Genomic DNA, 21,625 nt, shown 5'->3' with positions numbered 1-21,625 from the left:
TTCAAAATTATTTTCCTCTCCTGATCTGAAATTGCCTCAACTTGTTGAAGGCACCTTAAAGAACCTGTTTGTTTCCGTCCGAATAGTAGATCTTTGGACATGTGTTGCATTTGGTACTTTTTCCCAGTGCTTTTAAAGAATTCTTTCATGGGACACACACAGCCCCATGGGGCTGAAACCATGTCTTATCCTTCCATAATCCTGCCTGCTGACATGACGCTGCCTACCTGGAAGATACTCATTAGATCTAACTTCAGTGAGTATGTGGCAAGGTTTTTCTTTTCCTTTTCACAAATAAAGCAATGAGGACTAGAGAGGTGATAGCTATTTAGAGACAAATATAGGTTTTCTTTATCTTTTTTCACCATATCATGCATCTCTAATCACCTTGCTGATAATTTGTGTTGATGACACGTGACTGCTTCAAATAGTTGGTATATTCTGGAAGTAAATCCATTCTTGTCTTTTCTTTGGGCTCACTCTTTGGATTTCCTTTGCCTTCTCATTCTACTGTATGCCATTTGAGAATGAATAGCCAGGTAATCAAATCAGTGAGGCATCTGTATAAAGCAAAACAAAAACCCCAAGTAAATAAGGGTGATGTTCATCTGCAGGTTTTGAGAGAGTCCCACCACAGAGTGCTAACATACTGAATGCCATTGAATTCCAAGGCTCAGAAGGCCCATCCTTCCATTCCATAGCAGCACTAAGGGGCATTTTAAATGCATGGAACACTAGGAATGACTAATGTGGATTTTCTCCTCTCCTTTAAGTAATCACTCCTGATGCCATTCAGCCTGCAATTAATCAAATCCAGTCGAGGAGGAGTTGTGCATCTCTTCTGTTGTTTGCCTATCTTTCTGCTCCCAAAGACTGTAAGCCTCATGAAGTCATGTCTTCTATGTCTGTACAACTCTCACAGTGCCTCTCATGGACTGGAACCCAAAGAACAGCTGATTTTAAACATTTATATCAATTGGGTATTTCCACTGGAATATTCCACCTTCAGTTTCAAGCTCAGTATGAGTTACCTTAGTCCCCTCTTTGTTCTAAAAAGGATTTAAATCTGCTTACGTGGATGTCATATGGCAGGAAAACAGATTAGAGAAAGGTAGGACAAAATAAAAAAAACAAGGATAGGGCCATAAAGTGGAGCCCCCTTGAGGCACACGTGCTATTTTTAGACCACAGATTTGGTTTTATAAGACTAAGTAGGAAACCCTGCTGGTTACACAGTTCATTGTCGGTATGATAAAAGCAAGCCAGCTTCTCAGGAGGAGTACAACCACTGGCCCCTAAGAGTCTAAAGGAGTTTCTTAAAGGCTGTTCATGAAATTCACAGCTCTCTGCTGTCCTGGACTCTCCAAGGGGTAGATTTTCAAAGAGTGGAATGAATAGACTGAACAGCTTTCAACCAATCTTTTATAAATGTTATTTCTCTCAGCTGAGCTTTTGTTCAAATGCAGTTTATTTTTGAGAGAACATAGTCATCTTGCTCCCAAATGAACTCTTCCTTCTGTTTCTCTTTTTTCCTGAAAGAAAACTATAATTGTACAGCCACATCAGTCTGTATGACTACAGTTGTATAAAACCCCTTTGCTTCTTCCCATATCCAACCAGTTTCTTTCTTCTTTTCTTCTCTCCTTCCTCCCCTCTCTCTTCTTTCCTTCCTCACTTACTGTGTACCAGAGGCTGACTGTGCATATGAAGGCATGATATTACATATATGTAACAATTGACAAGAGGACTGACCAATCAGAAATAATGTCAGCTTTGACATAGGAACAAGGTTCTCAAAGCCTTATCCTGTGTCAGGCATAAACTATTTGGTTGCTAATTGGGGAGGGGTGTAGTTTTGGAAAATTCCAGGGGGCGGGGCTGGGATGTGGGGTAGGCATATGGGGATGAATGGGTGGTGGTTTCAAGTAAGGGACTACTTTTTACTCATAAGTATAAAAGTGTTTCAGTGTACTAATAGCTGATACAGCTGCACTGGTGGATGCTGATGCATATCATCCCTGGGGATATGTGGTCACAAAGATGACTCAGCCGTGGTTCGTATCCCAAAGAACACTGGTGTTCACTGTCTTCAGAATGTGTTTTAGGAATATCCTTTCCTCTTTCTGTCTGTTGCCATAACTGTAGTTTGGACCCTTTCTTTCCCAGGCCTGATTAATTATAATTACCTCTTAACTGGTCTTCTAAGTTTCAATTTCTTTTTTCTTTTATTTTCCCTCTTTCCAATGTTTCAAGTATGTGCTGCCAGAGAAAATTTCCTAAAATTTACTGCTTCTGTCACGCTATTACTTTCTACTACAAAACTGTCCATGGCTTTTCTCTTCTTTCTAGGATAATATTCACACTCTTTAGCTGGGCATTCACGGCCTTCTATTTACTGCGTCATGGTGTGTGATGTCATAGAAGGACAAGCTGTGGTCCTCCCTGCTCTTAAGTAGCTTAAAACGGGCAGTGAAGGTATGTTTGTAATGATTATTTATTCATTTAAAAAGTATTTATTTTGGTTGCACCGGGTCTTAGTTGCAGCACGTGGGCTCCTTAGTTGTGGCAGGTGGGCTCCTTAGTTGCAGCAGGCGGGCTCCTGAGTTGCAGCATGTGGGCTCCTTAGTTGTGGCCTGTGAACTCTTAGTGGTGGCATGCATGTGGGACCGAGTTCCCTGACCCAGGAATCGAACCTGGGCCCCCTGGATTGGGAGCACGGAGTATTTTCCACTGCGTCACCAAGGGAAGTCCCTGTAATGATTATTATGTAGTAAATGTAGGAAACAGGTAGGTGATGGGGTGTGAGGTGGAGCAGGCTGACACCACTAACAGGATTGGACAGTCAAGAAATAAAGTCCCCTCAAGTCTGACGTCTCTCGGGAAGCCAAGAACAATAGATTCTTGGGTATAGGCCCCTGATTTCTAGGTCGTTGATCCTGGGTTGGACGAGGGAGGTTTGTCAACTTCAAAATAAAACTTTTTATAATTTCTGAGATGCAAATCCAGGGTGCAAAGCCTTTTCAAAGTTTAATACCCTGAATAAATTCCAAACAGGACAGTGCAAGTACATTCAAGACTCACTTTCACACATCTTACCACCTCCCTCATAATTTTACCCTCAGCTCTCACTGGACATTGGGCAGTCCTGGGCCTGATTAGATTCACAGGATAAGCCCTGCAGGGAGTGCCCAGGGTCCTTTCTCTGAGCTTTTGAAGAAAAAGCTTGGCTCAGCAGTCCCTGGGCTTAGACGAAGAAAAACCGTTTCTATCTACCATGTACTGAGAACCTAAAATAACCTTATTGGGTACTCTTAAGTTAGGCATTTTGCTAACATTTTCATGCACAATCTCATTTAAACTTCACCATTATTTTGTAAGGTAGGTATTATAAGTAAACTGAGGTCCAAGGCTAATTTATCCAAGATCACCCAGAGGATATATCCTTAGCCAAGATTGTAGGGCTATCAGAGTCTAGGTTCTTTTCACTCTATCATCTTGTCCTTCTAGAGTTAATATAGATTTCCTCCACTCTCCGAAAGTAGAGCATTCATACGAAAGCTTTCAGAATCAGAAATGGCGTAATGTGAAGAAGCAGTGACCTTAGGGCACAGCTTGCTAACGGATGCACGGATAAAGCACAGATGCTCACAGACACAGTTCAAAGCTATGGTGGCTTGACGCTGAGATGCTGAGTGGAGTTCCCAGGGAAGGAGCTCAGTGGTACCACTCTCGCTGTTGGGCGCACTGCTTTGTTTGCAAAACAAACAGTGAACACTGTATTTGCTTTCACGTTTTTACATGATTAAAGTTAAAATCATCTGGCTTTCTTTTGGTTAGTAAAAACAGATACTGACGTAGGTGTCTTGTAAAAAACCAAGTGGTATAAAGGGAACTTTTTAAAAGTGGGGGATTGAGATTGACCTATGTATACAGTACTGTGTATAAAATAGATAACTAAAGAGAACCTACTGTATAGCACAGGGAACTCTACTCAGTACTCTGTAGTGGCCTGTATGGGGAAAGAATCTAAAAAAAGTGTGGATATATGTATATGTATAACTGATTCACTTTGCTGTACACCTGAAACTAACACAACATTGTAAATCAACTCTACTCCAATTTAAAAAAAAGTGTGTTGGGGGGTACCTGTGCTTTCTGGGAGAGTAGGCAGGACAAGGCTTGCAGATATCTTTTATCTGGCGCTTCATGAATGAGACTTTTAAGACCCTAAGCTCCACTGCTATTTCCCTTTATTGATAAAGGCATTTGACAGTTCATCTGCCCTGGGGGAAAAGGATACCTTCTTTCTTAGACAGAAATGCCTTTATTTCACAACTGAGTGACCACAGTGAGACTGTCTCAAGTCATCAGTCATATACGTCTGCATTAACATCAGTGCCTTTTTTGGTTTTAGACATTGAAGGTCCTTTCAGAGAGGGCATTATCCCCACTATTAGCCCTGGCTTACTGCAGTCATATGTGCTACTTCTGTTCGGATTTTGATTTGAGTTGTTGTGAGGTTTAAATGAGATAGTACATGTAAAGTGCTTAGTACAGTAACTGGCTGATTTTAGGAGCTCAATAAATTGTAGCTACCATAAGGATTCTTGCTGAGTTGAGAATATTTCATAATCACAAAATGAGCCCTCAATCCACATTAGTTCTTCAAATGAGGACCGGTCACCTGGCAAGACTCTAAGGAGATGAAGGACAGATCAGCTAAGTTTTCGAACAGGAAAGGAGTAAGGAAGGGCCTGATATATATGATGACATACTTAGAGGATGTCCAGAGCTCCAGAGGAATTATCTAAGGCAGGGACCAGAAAATTAGGAGCCGTGGGTCAAATCCAGCCCCCTGCCTGTTTTTGTATGACCTGAGAGTTAAGAATGCTTTTTAAAAGTTCTAGATGGTTGAAAAAAATCTAAAGAATAATGATGTTACATGATGCATGAAAATAATATGAAATTAAAAATTCAGGGCCCATAATTAAGTCTTATTGGCACACAGCCACGCCCATTTGTGTAAGCATTGTCAATAGCTGCTTTTGCTCTGTAATGGCAGAGTTGAGTAGCAGTGACCGAGACTACATGGCTCTCAGTGCTGAAAATATTTACCACCTAGTCCTTTATTGTAAAAGTCGGACTTGGTCTAAGGTAGAGTGATTTAAAAAAGGGTGGTGAGGGAAAACTCAGTTCACAAAGCTTCCAAGGGGAAGCCCTGGTGACTCGGACTATGAAATTAGATTCTTTCTAGTTCAGTAAATAGTTACAGGATGCTCCTTATGTGAAAGATATTGCTCTGGGTACAAAGAATTATTCTCTTCTTTTAGAAACATCACTATATTATTAATTCATGAAGTTGTGGGCAGGCATGTGGAGTCACCTAGACTTGGTTCAAATCCTGGCTCCATCATTTACTGGCTGTATGCTCTGCTGGATTTCTGCTGTTTGCCTCTCTAGCTCCACTCTTCTCTCTTTGTCGCCTTGTTTTGTGCCTGGAGAGGCTGACTCATGGCTTTTGCCTGTGAGCTCCCTTGCCATTCAGATTCCAGATGGATTTGGCCCATGGGAGGTATGCGCAGGAAATCAGAGGACAGGAGGAGAGGGAGTCATGATATTTATTCTCCTGCTTCTCTCCTTGCCAGTTTGCTGTGGTTGGAGGCATGCTTCTCCTGAAGGCCATAGCTCCTGTCGGAAGATCTTTTCCATACGACTGGGCACTTACTGGTGACTCCTCCCTCCACTTTTCCTTGAGCTTAGGGTTGTAATAGTCTCCAATGTCAGTAGCTTTAGCTTGTTGCAATAGTCCTTTCTTTGGTTCTTAAACATTACCCAAGCATTTATAAACAGGTCAAGTGGGCTTCAGCTTCCTCATCTGTAAAATTATGATGTCATATGAGTTATTGTGATCACAAACTATGCAAGCTCCTAGCAGAGTGTCTGGGCAGGCAGTAGGGGCTCAATAAATGCTGCTTTTCTTCTGCTTTCTTTAAGAGCTTATGGTTTCTTAAGGAAGACAAGTCAAAAGGCTAGAGAGAAGTTTAAACCAAATTAGTCCTTTAGGAATTATTAGGAAAGAACAAATTTGTAAACTAATTTGTAAGTAACACCAGCAGGACCTGAATGTGTAGGGTAAGGGAGGGAGAGGGATTAGGTAGGGATAAATGTGAGTTATTTGCTAGGGTTATTGTGTGGATGGTGACATCACCAGTGGAGCTAGAAAAGGCAGGAGTTCCCATATTAGACAAGAGGACAGTGAGTTCCATTAGGGCAAGTAAAATTTGAAATGCCTGTGGGATGACCTGGTGATGATGTTACGTAGGAAGTTGGCTGGGAGGCATTGGACAAGGGTGCAGGCAGGAGAGGAGTGTTTGAGGGTCATGACTGCACAGCGGAATAATTAGGAGAGTCGAAGAGTGCGTTTGGTGGGAAGACAAGAGGCTCTAATGGCAGAAGGACTAGACTAGAAGTCAAACGACCTCACTTCTCAACTTACTCTGCCACTCACTAGCTGTTTAACCTTGGAGACATTACTAAACTGTGTTGAGATTCTGTTTTCTCAGCAAATATAAAACGAGGTGGTATCTATGACGCTATAGGACTTGCAGTCTAACGGGGAGACAAACCGTGAATAAGCAGAGGTTAGTGATTATATTCTCAGGTGCTATGTAGGTGGAAGCCCCCATGGTCTTCCTAATTCACGGCTATTGTTTAGTGAGAAGAAGATACAGGAAAATCATCTAAGACACAGTTTCATGGAATAATAATAATAGCAGCAACAACAACTAACTTAAAAAAATAAATTTATTTATCTATTTTTGGCTGTGTTGGGTCTTTGTTGCTGCACGTGGGCTTTCTCTTGCTACTCTTCATTGCAGTGGGGGTGCTTCTCCTTGTGGAGCACAGGCTCTAGGTGCGTGGGCTTCAGTAAGTGTGGCACAAGGGCTCAGCAGTTGTGGACCGCGGGCTCTAGAGCGCAGGCTCAGTAGTTGTGGCGCACGGGCTTAGTTGCTCTGCCGGCTGTGGGATCGAACCCGTGTCCCCTGCATTGGCAGGTGGATTCTTAACCAGTGCGCCACCAGGGAAGTCCCAACAGCAACTAACATTCAGTGCTTACTGTGTGCCCAAAACTGTGTGCCCATACTGTGTTCTATGGTCCTCACAGGTATTAACATTTAATATTGACAACAACCCTACGAAGTAGGGGGTGATTAGGAGCCTCCATTTTACAGATGAAGAAAAGAAGGCGATAAAAAGGTTAAACATCTCGCTCAAAGTCATAAAGGTAGTAAAGATTCAAACCCAAGCTGCTGGGCCCCAAAGCCCAGGCCTTTAATCCCAAGTATCTATTCATAGTGAAAACTGTGAGCTCCCCGGAAATAAGAGTCAGTGCATACACAGTGGAATTAATAATGATTTTAGGTTATTACTAGTAATGATTTTACATTAACCATAATTTTAAGAGAGGCAGAGCCAGGAAACAGACTTTTAGTCAGTTATGATATATTTACTAGTTGTAGGAATCTTGGTTGCTGACTAGGATTTTCATTACATTTGCAGATATTGAATATACTTTTGATCAGTGTATTTTGGTAAGAAATTTTAAAAATAACATGAACACACACACTATATAGATGATGTATTTACATATATTAATATAAATTTGGTCTTTTGTGCACCTTACCTCCCTGCCTACCCTGCCTCCAAGAATTACCTTTTCTGAGTTGTGCTTGGCTATGTTACTATCAATTACAAAGAAGGTAGGTGAAAATAGATGAAACTTATTCTTATGAGTGTTGTAAGGATATTGTTGACATCATTGCTTATTTACATTCTATAATGTCTCTTTTTTTGAGGATTCCCCAGGTAAAATTCTCTTGTGGTCTTGTTAATATTAATTATAATTCCTATAGCAATCACTGGTTTTTCATAGCGACCCTGTGAAAAAGCAAATGATCAAGATTTTCTTTTCACTTTGGGCCCTCGAAGGTTTCAGAGTCAAATCTGTGGCCATCGTGAGCATAAGTGCTATGCATTTTAAGCTTTATTCCTGGTCCCACTTTATGATCCTCTGTTTTTCTTTCTTTATTTTTTTTACCTGCTTTTATTTTATGGCATCTTGTTGTAATTTATGTAACCATAATCAGAAACAAGGCAGAATTTAAATAATTATATGTATGAATGTAAACCCACTCGCATATACACATTCATATACATAGTACATTTTGGACTCTCCAGGAGGCTGGTGGTGGCTTGCCAGCAAAGGGACTATTAAGGTCCTATAACTACTCAGCATACTTGCTGATAACAAGGAGGTCATGAAAAAGAATCTGATAATCATAACCATTAATTTACCATTCCTTTGATGAGTGTTGGTGGCACTTAGCGACTCACTGAAGATCAAGTCACACTGCTTTTCAGCAGTAATATGAGTTTAATAAGCATTATTGTGATGATATCAATGAGTCAACAATCATCTTCATAATGATAACAATTTGGTCCAGGCAGGAGGGAAAATATTCCTGACTGGGCTTGCTTGACTTTGACAGGAGATGGAAAGGCAGAAGCTGGTAGAGGGAATGAAAGGGCTGGTGTGGTCAAAAATATAAACGAAATGAGCTTAAGAGACATGGAGTTGGGGTCGGGGTGGGAGTATATGTGCAGAATTGAAGGACATTGTAGCATGAGCTTGGTTCAGAGCAAGGAGTGAGGGAGGCATTACACTGGAGCGTGAAGAGTATGGGCGCTTGAGTAGGATTGCCTGCTTTGTTGCTTACTTGCTGTGTGACCTTGGGCAAGTCACCTGACCTCTGTGTGTCTCAGTTCCTCATCTGGAAAAGCATGAATAGAAAGTTCCTACCCAATGGGGTTGTTGAGAGATTAAATGGTATAATTCATGTAGAAAGCTTTGGTCCGTGCTTGGTACATTCTGGGTATATAATACTTGATATTGCTTATGAAGCTGCTGCTAGATGCTAGTGCAGAGAATGCAAAGATTCTTATCTCAGGCTTCTAAGAGGATAGTGCAGCATTTTGAAAGTGGTAATATAATTGTGGGAGCCATCTTATGTTATTTAAGCTACATATAGGTCATTATTTGTACTATGTACTATATACCATGTGTTTCATTTAACACTTACATTTGTATTGTGTTCTTATCATCTCATCTCCCCATGTATGTTGCTTTGCATCACATGGAACATCTCCATGGTAGAGGGTCATTAAATACTCACTGAGATGAATTGACGGGTGCACTTAGTATTTTGGGGTAATGAAGTAATTAGTGAGCTTAAAATTTCAAACGAAAATGTTATCATGAAAATATCAATAATAATATTAATAAGCATAAGATTGTATAGGGGGCTTCCCTGGTGGCACAATGGTTGGGAGTCCGCCTGCCGATGCAGGGGACGCGGGTTCGTGTCCCCATCCGGGAAGATCCCACATGCCGCGGAGCGTCTGGGCCCGTGAGCCATGGCCGCTGAGCCTGCGCGTCCGGAGCCTGTGCTTCGCAACGAGAGAGGCAACAGTGGTGAGAGGCCCGCGTACCGCAAAAAAAAAAAAAAAAAAAAAAAAAAAAGATTGTATAGGGTTTTTTACCTGTCTCAGCCCTTTCATAAACACATTAATCCTCATAAACCTTGTGAAGTGGACAGCATGCTACAATAAGCCCCATTTTACAGATGAGGAAACATGTGCTTTAGAGGTTCAGTCTTCTGCTGCTGCTAGTAAGTGATGGTGCTCAAATCAGAGAACAGACTTGTGGTTGCCAAGGGGGAAGGCGGGTGGGGGAAGGCTGGAGTGGAAGTTTGGGATGGGCAGATACAAACTATTATATGTAGAACATAATACATATCTATTATGTGTGTAGATAAACAACAAGGTCCTACTATATAGCACAGGGAACTGTATTCAATATCCTATGATAAACCATTATGGAGTAGAATATGAAAAAGAATGTATTATGTATAACTGAATCACTTTGCTGTACAGCAGATATTAACACAACACTGTAAATCAACTATACTTCAATAAAATAAATTAAAAAGAAAAAAGAATTCAGGTCTTTGGCCACCTCCAGCAAAGAAATTGCTTTTCATACCGCTATGGCATTAGGAAACCTGAGATCGGTGATTAACTGACTATTAACTTCCATGGAATTTCTCTCTTTCACCTGTAATGTGAAGGGTGTTACAAACTAAAATTTTTGCAGGGTCTGAGAAGGTCACTTGCATGTGTGCAGGAGGCTGAGGGGAGAAGGGAAAGTGGGGAGGATTGTGAGTATCCGCAGATCTACGTTCCACCTGAAGGGAGCAGCTGCTAATCACCTCTAGCAGATGATTGGCAGGCGGGAGATAGAGACCCAAAGTGGCCAATGCTTGTGATTTTTTTTTTTTTTTAAGAAAAGCCCCCAATGTGGCTTTTTATGTGGATATCCCAATTTTAAATGTTGATAACTAATTCAAATTAAAAGCAAACAAATGAATTACAAGGATCAAATTTAAAAGTATGTGGGCCAAACAGGACCCAAGGTGCCAGTTTGTCACCCCTATATCAGAGGATTTTCAAGGTCCCTTCCAGCTCTAGGATGCAATGAAAAAGGCCAATGGCTTCCTGTGGAAAGGTGGGAAGCCATTTATCTCCACTCATCATTGAAACTCATCGCCTGTTTCCATTAGAGGATATTCATTGGTACCAGGGGATGATGCCACCCGAGCCTCCAGGTTCTCACTTACACAGAGAGGTGGAATTACCTTGCCACACTGCAGTGAGTGACAGCTGTAGATGCAGGGGAGAGAAAAGCAGACCTGGGTTTAGTTATGTAAATCCATGGCTACGCTTTAATAAGCCACTGCAATAAAACTGTCGTAACTGTCAAGTCTGGGAAATAGGTTGAGCAAGATTTTCATTCCTGGCACTATATTTGGGAAGAAAAAAAGGAAGAAAAATGCAGAGGAGCTGGTTCATTTTTGAAGATCTTCAGAAACACATCAGGGCTTCCTGGGCTTCTTGCTCCTGCCAAGCAGCATTTGCAGTGACAACTGGAGCTAAAACCCCAGCAGCCCACACAGAACTCCTTGGGAAAGGAGAAAGCTGAGGTTTCAAGGTAGATGTTTTCTAACGAGATCTCAGAGACTGAGCTTTCTGTCATCACCTGCCAACTCTTCCTCAAACTAGTCAGCCCCCTCTTTTGCTTCACAACCCTGCTTCTGCTGCCTGTTCTTGGAAGGTGACAAGGGCGACAGGGGCTTGGTAGTGGTGGCATTGGTAGTGGTGGGTAGTATTCCCCATCAGGTGGTGGGGACTGGAATGCTGCTATCTTTATTTTAACCATCCAAACACATGTTTTTCGTTTTCATTTTATTTCAGTATTGAAAAAACTCCCCATCTTGTTATTATAGGACTAGGATTTTAATGGCCAGGACTTTATCGGTCACAGACAGTAGAAGCCCATTCCGAGGAGCTAAGCCAAAAGGACCCATAGGAAAAGAGTTCGCAGAGCAGATGTTTTGTACTTTATAGATGTCCTGTGCTCTTACCAGGTGAGATCTTTTTCCAGTGAAGGAAACTGAAAGGGCAACCCACTCTTCCAGTTCTTCAACAAATAATCAAATAAGTTGCATGGAGGTGGGGGGAGGGGGAGAGAGAGAGAGAGGAAAATTATAGACGAATCTTCTGAGCCATATCAATCAATTAAATATAAGAATTCCTAGGGACTATTAAGGAATTATTAAAATTGCTATGTGTGATAATATTGTGGTTCTGTTTTTTAAAGAGTTTTTTGGCTTATTTATTTATTTATGGCTGTGTTGGGTCTTTGTTTCTGTGCGAGGGCTTTCTCTAGTTGCGGCGAGCGGTGGCCACTCTTCATCGCGGTGCGCGGGCCTCTCACTATCGCGGCCTCTCTTGTTGCGGAGCACAGGCTCCAGACGCGCAGGCTCAGTAATTGTGGCTCACCGGCTTAGTTGCTCTGCGGCATGTGGGATTCTCCCAGACCGGGGCTCGAACCCGTGTCCCCTGCATTAGCAGGCAGATTCTCAACCACTGCGCCACCAGGGAAGCCCTTTTTAAGAGTTTTAATCTTTTAGAGATGCATGTTGAAAAATTTATGGATAAGATGATATAATGTATGGGATTAAAAAAAAAAAATCTGGGGCTTCCCTTGTGGTCCAGTGGTTAAGACTCCACGCTTCCATTGCAGGGGACGTGGGTTCGATCCCTGGTTGGGGAACTAAGATTCCACATGATGCACGGCCGGGTCAAACAAAAAAGTAATCTGGGAAGGGAAGAGTGCAGTGGTGGGCTAGATCTAGCTCATCGGCAAGAGCTGGCTGTTAAATTTTTAGGAATTTTGTGAGCTAGTTGGTTAACAGCCGTTATTAAAAATTGAATTCTATAAACCTACAATGAAATAAAATATATTGTTATAGAGCTAGTGAGTCCTCAAAACTTACCACTTCCTAGTTATATTTTATTACAGTTACTATTAGCTATGCTCTTGAAATTATCGCATTTCTTGTATCTGTATGGAATACTATATCACCTTGTGCTCCTGAACATCTCTTCCCCACCCACGTTCAGTACCATTAGGCTGGTGAATTGAAATCAGCCAGAAAAATCCCCAAACACTACAAATGAGGGGAGAGATGATTGTTATACATCCACCACCACACCGCTGGAGAAGTGGGAGGGATTTGAATGAAACAAGATCCCTCATGAGTTGATGACTGCCTTGAAGTGGAGAGAAAGGAATTGTGGGCTCATTACATCTCTCTACTCTTATGTATGTTAATATTGTCTGTACTGAAAAGTTTAAAGAAGTGAGCCAATTCAAGCATTCCCTTGTATATATGAAGGTTGCAGGACTGAGGAATCAGGCAGGTAATGGATACCCCATGGTGCAAAGGAAAGAGGCAGTGGTCACAGGATGAGAATTCCTTGGCCAGCTCTGCTCCTGATGATCTGAGGCACTTGAGGAAGTCAGTTAGGGTCTCTGTGTCTCATCCTTCCTAAAGCACAGTTAGGATTTAATAAATGTTTGTAGCACTCATGGCTACAGCTGAGTGCAAGGATGAGTTAGTACAGGTGAGTACAAGTTAGTACAGATGAGATTGTGGAAACATATTGAAGAAGGGTTACAAGACAAGACAATTATCCTTCACTACTAATTTTCATTTATTCTAATAGATAAAAATCTCTGAGAGACTATCTTCCAGAAGATTTCTCTTTGGAGTAGTTTTATCTTCTTGGTTCATGATGATGGGTCCTTCTGGGGAAAGAATTATTTATGATTACAGAAGTAGTTATAGCATGGAAGCTAAAAGTGCAGGCAGGCAAAAAGTGAACATAACCCAAATGTCCATCAGCTGATGAATAGGTATATAAAATGTGAAATACTGATACAATGGAATATTATTGGGCTATGAAAAGGAGTGAAGTACTGATACATGCTACAACATGGATAAACCTAGAAAACATTGGGTTAAGTGAAAGAAGCCAGTCACAAAAGACCACAGGGTATGATTCTATTTATGTAAAAGAAATGTCCAGAATAGGTAAATCTATCGAGACAGAAAGTAGATTAATGGTTGCCTGGGGCTGGAGGGTGGGGGGATTGGGAGGTGACAGCTAATGGCATGTGAAGTTTCTTGTTGGAGTGATGAAAACATCCTAAAATTGATTGTGGTGATGGTTGCATGACTCTGAATATACTAAAAGCATAGGCTTCTATATTTTAGATGGGTGAGTTGTGTGTTAGATGAATTATATTTCAATAAATCTGTCAAGAAAAAGTTTAGGCTGACTGGGTTCAAATTCTGGTTCAGTTTGCCTCTCAGCTCTGGGACGTGGGGCAAATTTTCTTAGCATTTTTCTCCTTATTTCCTCATCTGTAAAATGAGGATAAGATGGTGCCCACCTCATGGGGTTTTTATGAAGATTTAATTTAATCCTCACATAGAATATATCAAAATGCTTACAGTGTGCCCTACACATGGAAAAAAGGCAATAAATGTTAGCTACTGTCATATACTTGTTACAGGGGGAGAATTTTCTCTAACAGTGGAGGAGAGTGGGAAAGCATCCATGGATGTTTGTTTTTCTCCTGTTTAATTCTGGCCTGGGGAAGTGAAAATGTGTCCAAAATCTTCAGGTAATACTAGTTGTAGTAGATTGAATAGTGGTCTCCAAAAGATATGTCCGTGTCCTATCCCCCCACCACCAACTTGTGAATGTGACCTTCTTTGGAAAAACATGTTTTGCATATGTAATTAAGTTAAGGTTCTTGAGATGAGGTCATCTTGGACAATCTTGTTGGGTCCAAAATCTAATGTCAGGTGTCCTTATAAGAGAAAAGCAGGAGGTTAGACATACAGAGCGGAAAGCCATGTGAAGATGGAGGCAGAGATTGGAGTTATTCAGCCTTAAACGAAGGAAAGCCTGGAGCCTCCAGAAGCTAGATGAAGCAAGGAAAGATTCTCCCCTAGAGCCTTCCGAGGAAGTGTGGCCCTGCTGACACCTTGATTTAGGACTTCTGGTCTGCACACCGTGAGAGAATGCATTTCTGTTGTTCACTGCCACCAAATTTATGGCAGTGCCAAGAAATTAGTACCCAATGAAAGGTTACACTTCCTAAAACTGCTTTCATGACAGCACTCCCTATAACATTCCCTCTGTTGATTTGTGTATCAAAGATCGATTTTTCATTCGGAAGACCGAGTTCTTCTTTATAGACTCATCTTCCTCTTCTCGTCTCCCAAGGGCTTCTTCGGACTTTTGCTCTCCTGGTTCAGGAGGCTTTTAACCCAGGCACATTCGAGACCTCCTTCACTCTGAGCTCAAGCTCCACTCGGTGCACTTTGCTCTTTCCCTTCTTGCTCCTCTAAAGTACTTGTGTTGGTGCCACCCAATTTCCTAATGTGCTTACATGCCATCTTTTAGTATTTCTGATTATATTTATATATAATAATGTCTCTACAAATAGATTGTGAATGAAAAATATGGCCTGCCTTATCAGTAAACAAAGGACATTGCAGCCATCAAGCCATCAACATTACAGCCTCTGCAGTGGTGAGCCCTGAGAGAACTCAGGATGCCCGCCATCTAGCAGTCAACTGCTGCAGCCACCCCCTGTGCTGCACCTTGAGGAAACTCAGGATGAGAAGGCACAGGATACTGGCCCTGGATAGCTGAGGTGCATGTCAAAGGAGTGATTCAAAGAGCCCAGACTCTTGCATCTTCTGTTACATAGTAACGTGCTAAATTCCATAACTTGAGATATCCTGCTTTCTTTAATAAACTGTAATCTTTTGATGTTCTGACCACCTGGTCTTTGTTGCAAAAACTCCTATATATCCTGGCTCTCCCCCTTGTTTCTTCAGAGTTATCTGAGGTGCTGTGTCCAGGGCTTAAGTCCTCAGTTTTGTCTGCCAAATAAAACATAATTCTTAGCTTTTAGGTTGTGCATTTTTTTTCAGTCTACAGATAAGTTGAGTTATTGAGTGTAAAGCATCTTCTGTATCTTTAGAATTTGCCGCAGTACCTAGTATGGTGTTAAACACATAGTAGATGAATGAATAAAGTGACTCAAGGCAAATGATATATTCTGAAATGACAGGGAGAATGTATCTTTCTGCTTTCTCTCATGATCTCTGTTTCTCTCCCTCTCCATTCTCAGGGCTAGATTACTTTACCAATGGAGGATAAAAGGTATTAGGAGTAAATGCTAGATAGATTCATCTTCTCAAGGACAGGCTCCTAGAACTAATAGATTCTCCCTTTGCCAACTTTTGCTTTATTTGGCTAGTTCTCTTGAATCCTCCAGTAAGGATGACAAAGGATAGCACTTTGCGTTTCTTATTACCTAAGCATTCTTTCTTTGAAGACAGATAAATAGCTTGATAAGAAAGACGTGTTGGACAGAACAAATCAATGGCATGAAACTGAGAATTTGTTCAGAATATCATCTTTTGTTGCCTCTGAATTCAGGAGCAAGCATGTGGCACTTTGTACAATAGATGTATCAGAAAAAGTGCTGGACTGGCAGTCAAGAAGCTCAGATTCTAGTGCTGGGCCAGGCACTATCAGCTGTGACCTTGAGTGAGTCAGCCTCTCTTACATTTCAGTTTCCCCACTGATAATATGTTAGAGTTGAACTAGGTGATCTCCAAGGCCCTTCTGTATTTGAATATCCTATAGTTTTAGGTCCCATTCTTATTCATCTGATTCCTATATGTCTAACTTAGGCTGTATCAGTCAAGATCTAGTCAGGGAACAGAAACCATACTAGGTATTTCAACAGAGGGAGTTTAATACAGGGTGTTGGGCACACAGATGTTGGTGGGCTGACATAGTAAGCAGAGAACACTTAGGTAATCCAGTGTTGATAACTGAAGGAGGCAGCTACCATGTATGTGGTAACAAAGGAAAGATGTTGGAGTTGCTAGAACCTAGAAGCATGGAGGGGGAGCCCCCAAGTACTGGGGCCCAGGTGTCTGAGGAAGGCATTCTGTTCTGCTGATGCTGTTACCTTAGGGGCTCAGCGAGCTGGGACTCAGACTTCTGAGGAGGGGCCCTAGCACCTCTGAGGGAGCATGATGAGTCTGTTCTGGAAGTACCAGAAGTAGGTGGAGGATGGTACTAACTACTGTGCTGGGGGAAGTGGGGAAAGGGTCACTGATGGGGTGACAGTTCTGGGAAGAGCAGACGCTCCTCTCTTCTCATCCATCAGGCTCCCTATAGGAACTGTGTGAGCAAAACCTTACATGGAACCAGTCCCAGCCTCGCAGTCAAAAGGCAGAATGTAGAGAAATTTAGAGCTGAGACAGTAACCTAAAGACAAGTGCATTCATTTCATATTTATGTTGTATATTTATTTTATATTTATTCATAGGTGTTCAATATATGTGTGCTGGAAAATGGTGCTCCTGCAATAGCAACTTTATAGTCTGTCTTTGGGGCAAGAATTCAGGGAGATTTACCTAGTTGACAAATCAGTATTTGCTAAGAAGAGTAAGAGATGTGATGGTGAGAGAGAAAATGTGAGGTGGCAAAGGGAACAATGGGTCTGTTTTCCACGTGATTGATCAATGACAGAACTCTTACAGTAGTGTGATTTATGTAGTGTGAGCCTGGCCCAGTTTTGGACTTTATAAATGAGTTTTTATTGTGCGAGTGCTTAACTCTAAAATAAGAGATTCTTGGGACTTCCCTGGCAGTCCAGTGGTCAAGACTCTGTGCTTCTACTGCAAGGGGCACAGGTTAGATCCCTGGTTGGGTAACTAAGATCCCATGGCCAAAAAAAAAAAAAAAGAAAAGAAAAGAAAAGAGATTCTTACCAAAAGGAAGCCCTTCTCTGGCCTGAGGAAGGAAGGAGGCTCAAGCAAAGTTTGTGATGTTGGGCACCTGCTGTAGGCAGAATTCTGAACACATCCCCCCAGATTCCTGTCCCTGGTTATTCAAATACTAACCTAGATACTGCTGTGAAGGGATTTTGCAGATGTAATTAAGATTATGATAGGGAAATTATCTTGGTTTATCTAGGTGAGCCCAATCCAATCAAATGAGCTCTTAAAACTAGAGAAGTTTATCTGCTAGAGTCAGAAAAATGTGGCAGAAGATGAAGGTGGCTGCTGAGATGAGGCAGGTGGGGACACCAGAGAGATTCTAAATGTGAGCAGGACTTGATCCATTGTTGCTGGCTTTGAGTAGGGAGGTAAGGGGCCATGAGTCAAGGAATGTGGGCACCCTTTAGAACCTGAGAATGAGCCCCAGCCGATAACCAGCGAGGAAACAGAGACGACAGTCCTACAACTGCAAGGAACTGAATTCAACCAACAATCTGAATGAGCTTGAAAGTGGATTCATCCCTAGGGCCTCAAGAAGGAACACAGCCCTGTAGACACCTGTATTTTGATATTGTGAAAGCAGAGAATCAGCTGAGCCACCCTGTGCTTGGATTTCTATGAATTAATAAGTGGGTGTTTTTTTCAGACACTAAATTTGTGGTAATTTGTTACAGCAAGGAATAGAGAATAAATACAGCACCCAAACAGTGCTCCAGGGAAATCTCTGTTTTGTTGGTTCTTTTTCTTGATGGCTCCTGTGACTCTTTCCAATTACCTAATCATTTATTCCTAAGACGTGGGGTCCATCAAGTCCTTACAGAAATGGAATCTGGAAGCTGCCGCTGGTGGCTGTCCTGAGCTGTCTGAATTGCTATGGTGGCCTGACAGAACAGGAACACTTTGGAGACCCTCTCTCCACTGCCCTGTGGATAAGTTCAGAGAGAACCCAGCTGCTTTCTCTGTGTATTGTCAATAATAATCAACAGGCAGTCAGCCTGTCACAACAAAGAGGAATTATAAAGATTGGGATAGATAACTGATATAAATGTTGAAGTCACAGTTGGGTTGATTCAAAGAATTTAAATTCTTTTTTCCCTTAATCATGTCTCAGGCGAAGCCTCAGTTTTATTGGCCATCAAGATGGAGAGGTAGTATGATCAAATTGCAGATGTAATTGTTAAGCTAAATTAAACTGTCAGGAGCTCAAATGAGGCTTCTCTGTTGATTAGAGCTCAGTTCACTCAAAAAGCAGAATATGGTTTGTGATCCTGTCCAGATAATGGGCATAGCTCCTGTGGAAGAAGAATTAGCTTTCACTATGTTTTTAAAACAACTTCTTTGGAAGAGCGGCTGGGTGGCTGGCTGGATCTCTTTTTTTTTTTTTTTTTTTTTTTTTGCGGTACATGGGCCTCTCACTGTCATGGCCTCTCCCGTTGCGGAGCACAGGCTCCGTACACACAGGCTCAGCAGCCATGGCTCACGGGCCCAGCCGCTCGGCGGCACGTGGGATCCTCCTGGACCGGGGCACGAACCCGCGTCCCCTGCATCGGCAGGCGGATTCTCAACCACTGTGCCACCAGGGCAGCTCTGGATCTCTTTCTTTTGACTCATGGTTCACAGGGAAACTATGATTACAGAGTGTTTCTGGTCTTGGACAACTGCTGTTTCATGAAGTGACTTCAGAGATCAGGACACTGAGAGGTTAGATGAGCTGTCAGGAATTTCATACCACAGAAATGGAAACCTCTTATTGTTTTCTTTATTTCTTATTGCTAAATTCCATTATACATTGGTCACAACTCTCGGGGCACAGCATTTTAAGGTTTTATTGTGCTCTCCTAGTTGTTAGCCAACTGATCTTTCGCCCCAAGCCTTCTTGTTCCTCATAAGTTAGGGTTTGCCTAGGAGAGGTTCTATAACTGTCCAATGCAACTTTTTTTTTTGGCTGCACAGCTTTTGGAATCCTAGTTCCCCTACAAGGGATTGAACCTGTGCCCCCTGCAGTGGAAGTGCTGAGGGGCTGAGTCCCAACCACTGGACCACCAGGGAACTCCTCCAATGCAGCTTTTAAAGTTCTTCTACTTCACTTTTTTTGGTTATTTTAATGTACAGTAGTGCTTATCACCTGTTTCTCCCATAGACCATATTTGAATTTATGGCACTGTGCCAAAGGAAATGTTGCTTCATCTCCTTGCCTGTTAGTAAGAACTCCTCATTTCTACAATGCTGTTACCCTTTCAAAGTGTGCTTCATGTATTTTCGTTGTATGAGATGGTTCTATAATGTGACATTCCCTGAAAGGTGCTTAAAGTGGGTTCAGGCTCCATTTTGAAAGGGGTGCTGCTTACTTGGTCATCCTCTGGGCTCTTTGTGCAAGCTGGGATCTCTCAGGTCCAGTACCTCTCTTTAAAAATACACGAGGGGTAATCCACTAAATAGACATTTCTCCAAAGAAGACATACAGATTGCCAACAAATACATGAAAGAATGCTCAACATCACTACTCGTTAGAGAAATGCCAATCAAAACTACAATGATGTATCACCTCACACCAATCAGAATGGCCATCATCAAAAAATCTATAAACAGGGGTTTCCTTGGTGGCACAGTGGTTAAGAATCCACCTGCCAATGCAGGGAACATGGGTTCGACCCCCGGTCCAGGAAGATCCCACATGCCGCGGTGCAACGAAGCCTGTGCGCCACAACTACTGAGCCTGTGCTCTAAGGTCCGCAAGCCACAACTACTGAGCCCCTGTGCTACAACTACTGAAGCCCGCGCACCTAGAGCCTATGCTCTGCAACAAGAGAAGCCACCGCGATGAGAAGCCCGTGCACCGCAAGGAAGAGTAGACCCCGCTCGCTGCAATTAGAGAAAGCCCACGCGCAGCAACGAAGACCCAACACAGCCAAAAATAAATAAATAAAATAAGTAAATTTATTTTTAAAAAATCTACAAACAATAAATGCTGGAGAGGGTGTGGAGAAAAGGGAACCCTCTTGCACTGTTGGTGGGAATGTAAATTGATACAGCCACTATGGAGAACAGTATGGAGGTTCCTTAAAAAACTAAAAATAGAACTACCATAGAACCCAGCAATCCCACTACTGGGCCTATACCCTGAGAAAACCATAATTCAAAAAGACACATGCACCCCAATGTTCATTGCAGCGCTATTTACGATAGCCAGGACGTGGGAGCAACCTAAGTGTCCATCGACAGATGAATGGATAAAGAAGATGTGACACATATATACAGTGGAATATTACTCAGCCATAAAAAGAAATGAAATTGAGTTATTTGTAGTGAGGTGGATGGACCTAGAGTCTGTCATACAGAGTGAAGTAAGTCAGAAAGGTAAAAACAAATACCGTAAACTAACACATATATGGAATCTTTAAAAAAAAAAAAAGGTTCTGAAGGACCTAGGGGCAGAACAAGAATAAAGATGCAGATGTAGAGAATGGACTTGAGGACACGGGGAGGGGGAAGGGTAAGCTGGGACGAAGTGAGAGAGTGGCATGGACTTACCCTATACTTATACTGTACTATAAGTATACTTATACTACCAAATGTAAAACAGATAGCTAGCGGGAAGCAGCCGCATAGCACAAGGAGATCAGCTCGGTGCTTTGTGACCACCTAGAGGGGTGGGATAGGGAGGGTGGGAGGGAGATGCAAGAGGGAGGGGATATGGGGTTATATGTATGCATATAGCTGATTCACTTTGTTATAAAGCAGAAACTAACACACCATTGTAAAGCAATTATGCTCCAATAAAGATGTTAAAAAAATACACTGAGGGGTCCTTTCAGATTGGAACTTTATACAAAAGCTAAAAGAGTTTGTTGAGAATGACTTTATGGAGCAAACTGATATTTTTAAAAAATAAGCTGTAATCCATATGGGAGCTAAGAAATTCTTATCCCTTAAGGTCAGATGAAGTTTGGTTCAAAACTATCTATCCTTTTTCCAATTCCTAGTTTCTTTTTTCATCACAGGCACCTTTGGTTCTGGCTTTCTATCCCCGCAGAACTCCTATTCTCTTCTTTGGGTCTGATGCTAGTCTTTTTCATCTGACCTTGATGTGGCATTCAGATGATTTCCTTACCTTACACACACACACACACACACACACACACATACATCACCTATACAATTCACTCATCTAAGGTCTTTGCATGTGGTGGACTTTACTGAAAATTTGGGGAGATGAGAAGAGGGTTTGGTTGACAACAATGAAAACAACGTCAAACTGTGAATTAGACATTCAGTTCTTA

General features: G+C 42.0%; 1 long non-coding RNA gene across 1 annotated transcript in view; it reads left to right on the top strand.

Moving 5' to 3' along the window:
* Positions 1 to 2,374: 2,374 nt before the first annotated feature.
* LOC136793553 (uncharacterized) overlaps positions 2,375 to 21,625 on the top strand; it is a 69,093-nt gene continuing 49,842 nt past the window's right edge. The window contains exon 1 of the long non-coding RNA XR_010838960.1: positions 2,375 to 2,475. This is a non-coding gene — a long non-coding RNA (uncharacterized lncRNA). The remainder of the gene's footprint in view (positions 2,476 to 21,625) is intronic.

This window comes from Kogia breviceps, chromosome 2, assembly GCF_026419965.1.
Source record: "Kogia breviceps isolate mKogBre1 chromosome 2, mKogBre1 haplotype 1, whole genome shotgun sequence".
Classification (NCBI taxonomy): Eukaryota; Metazoa; Chordata; class Mammalia; order Artiodactyla; family Physeteridae; genus Kogia; species Kogia breviceps.
The sequence above is the reverse complement of the archived record's forward strand: the minus strand, read 5'-3'. Positions and strand labels throughout refer to the sequence as shown.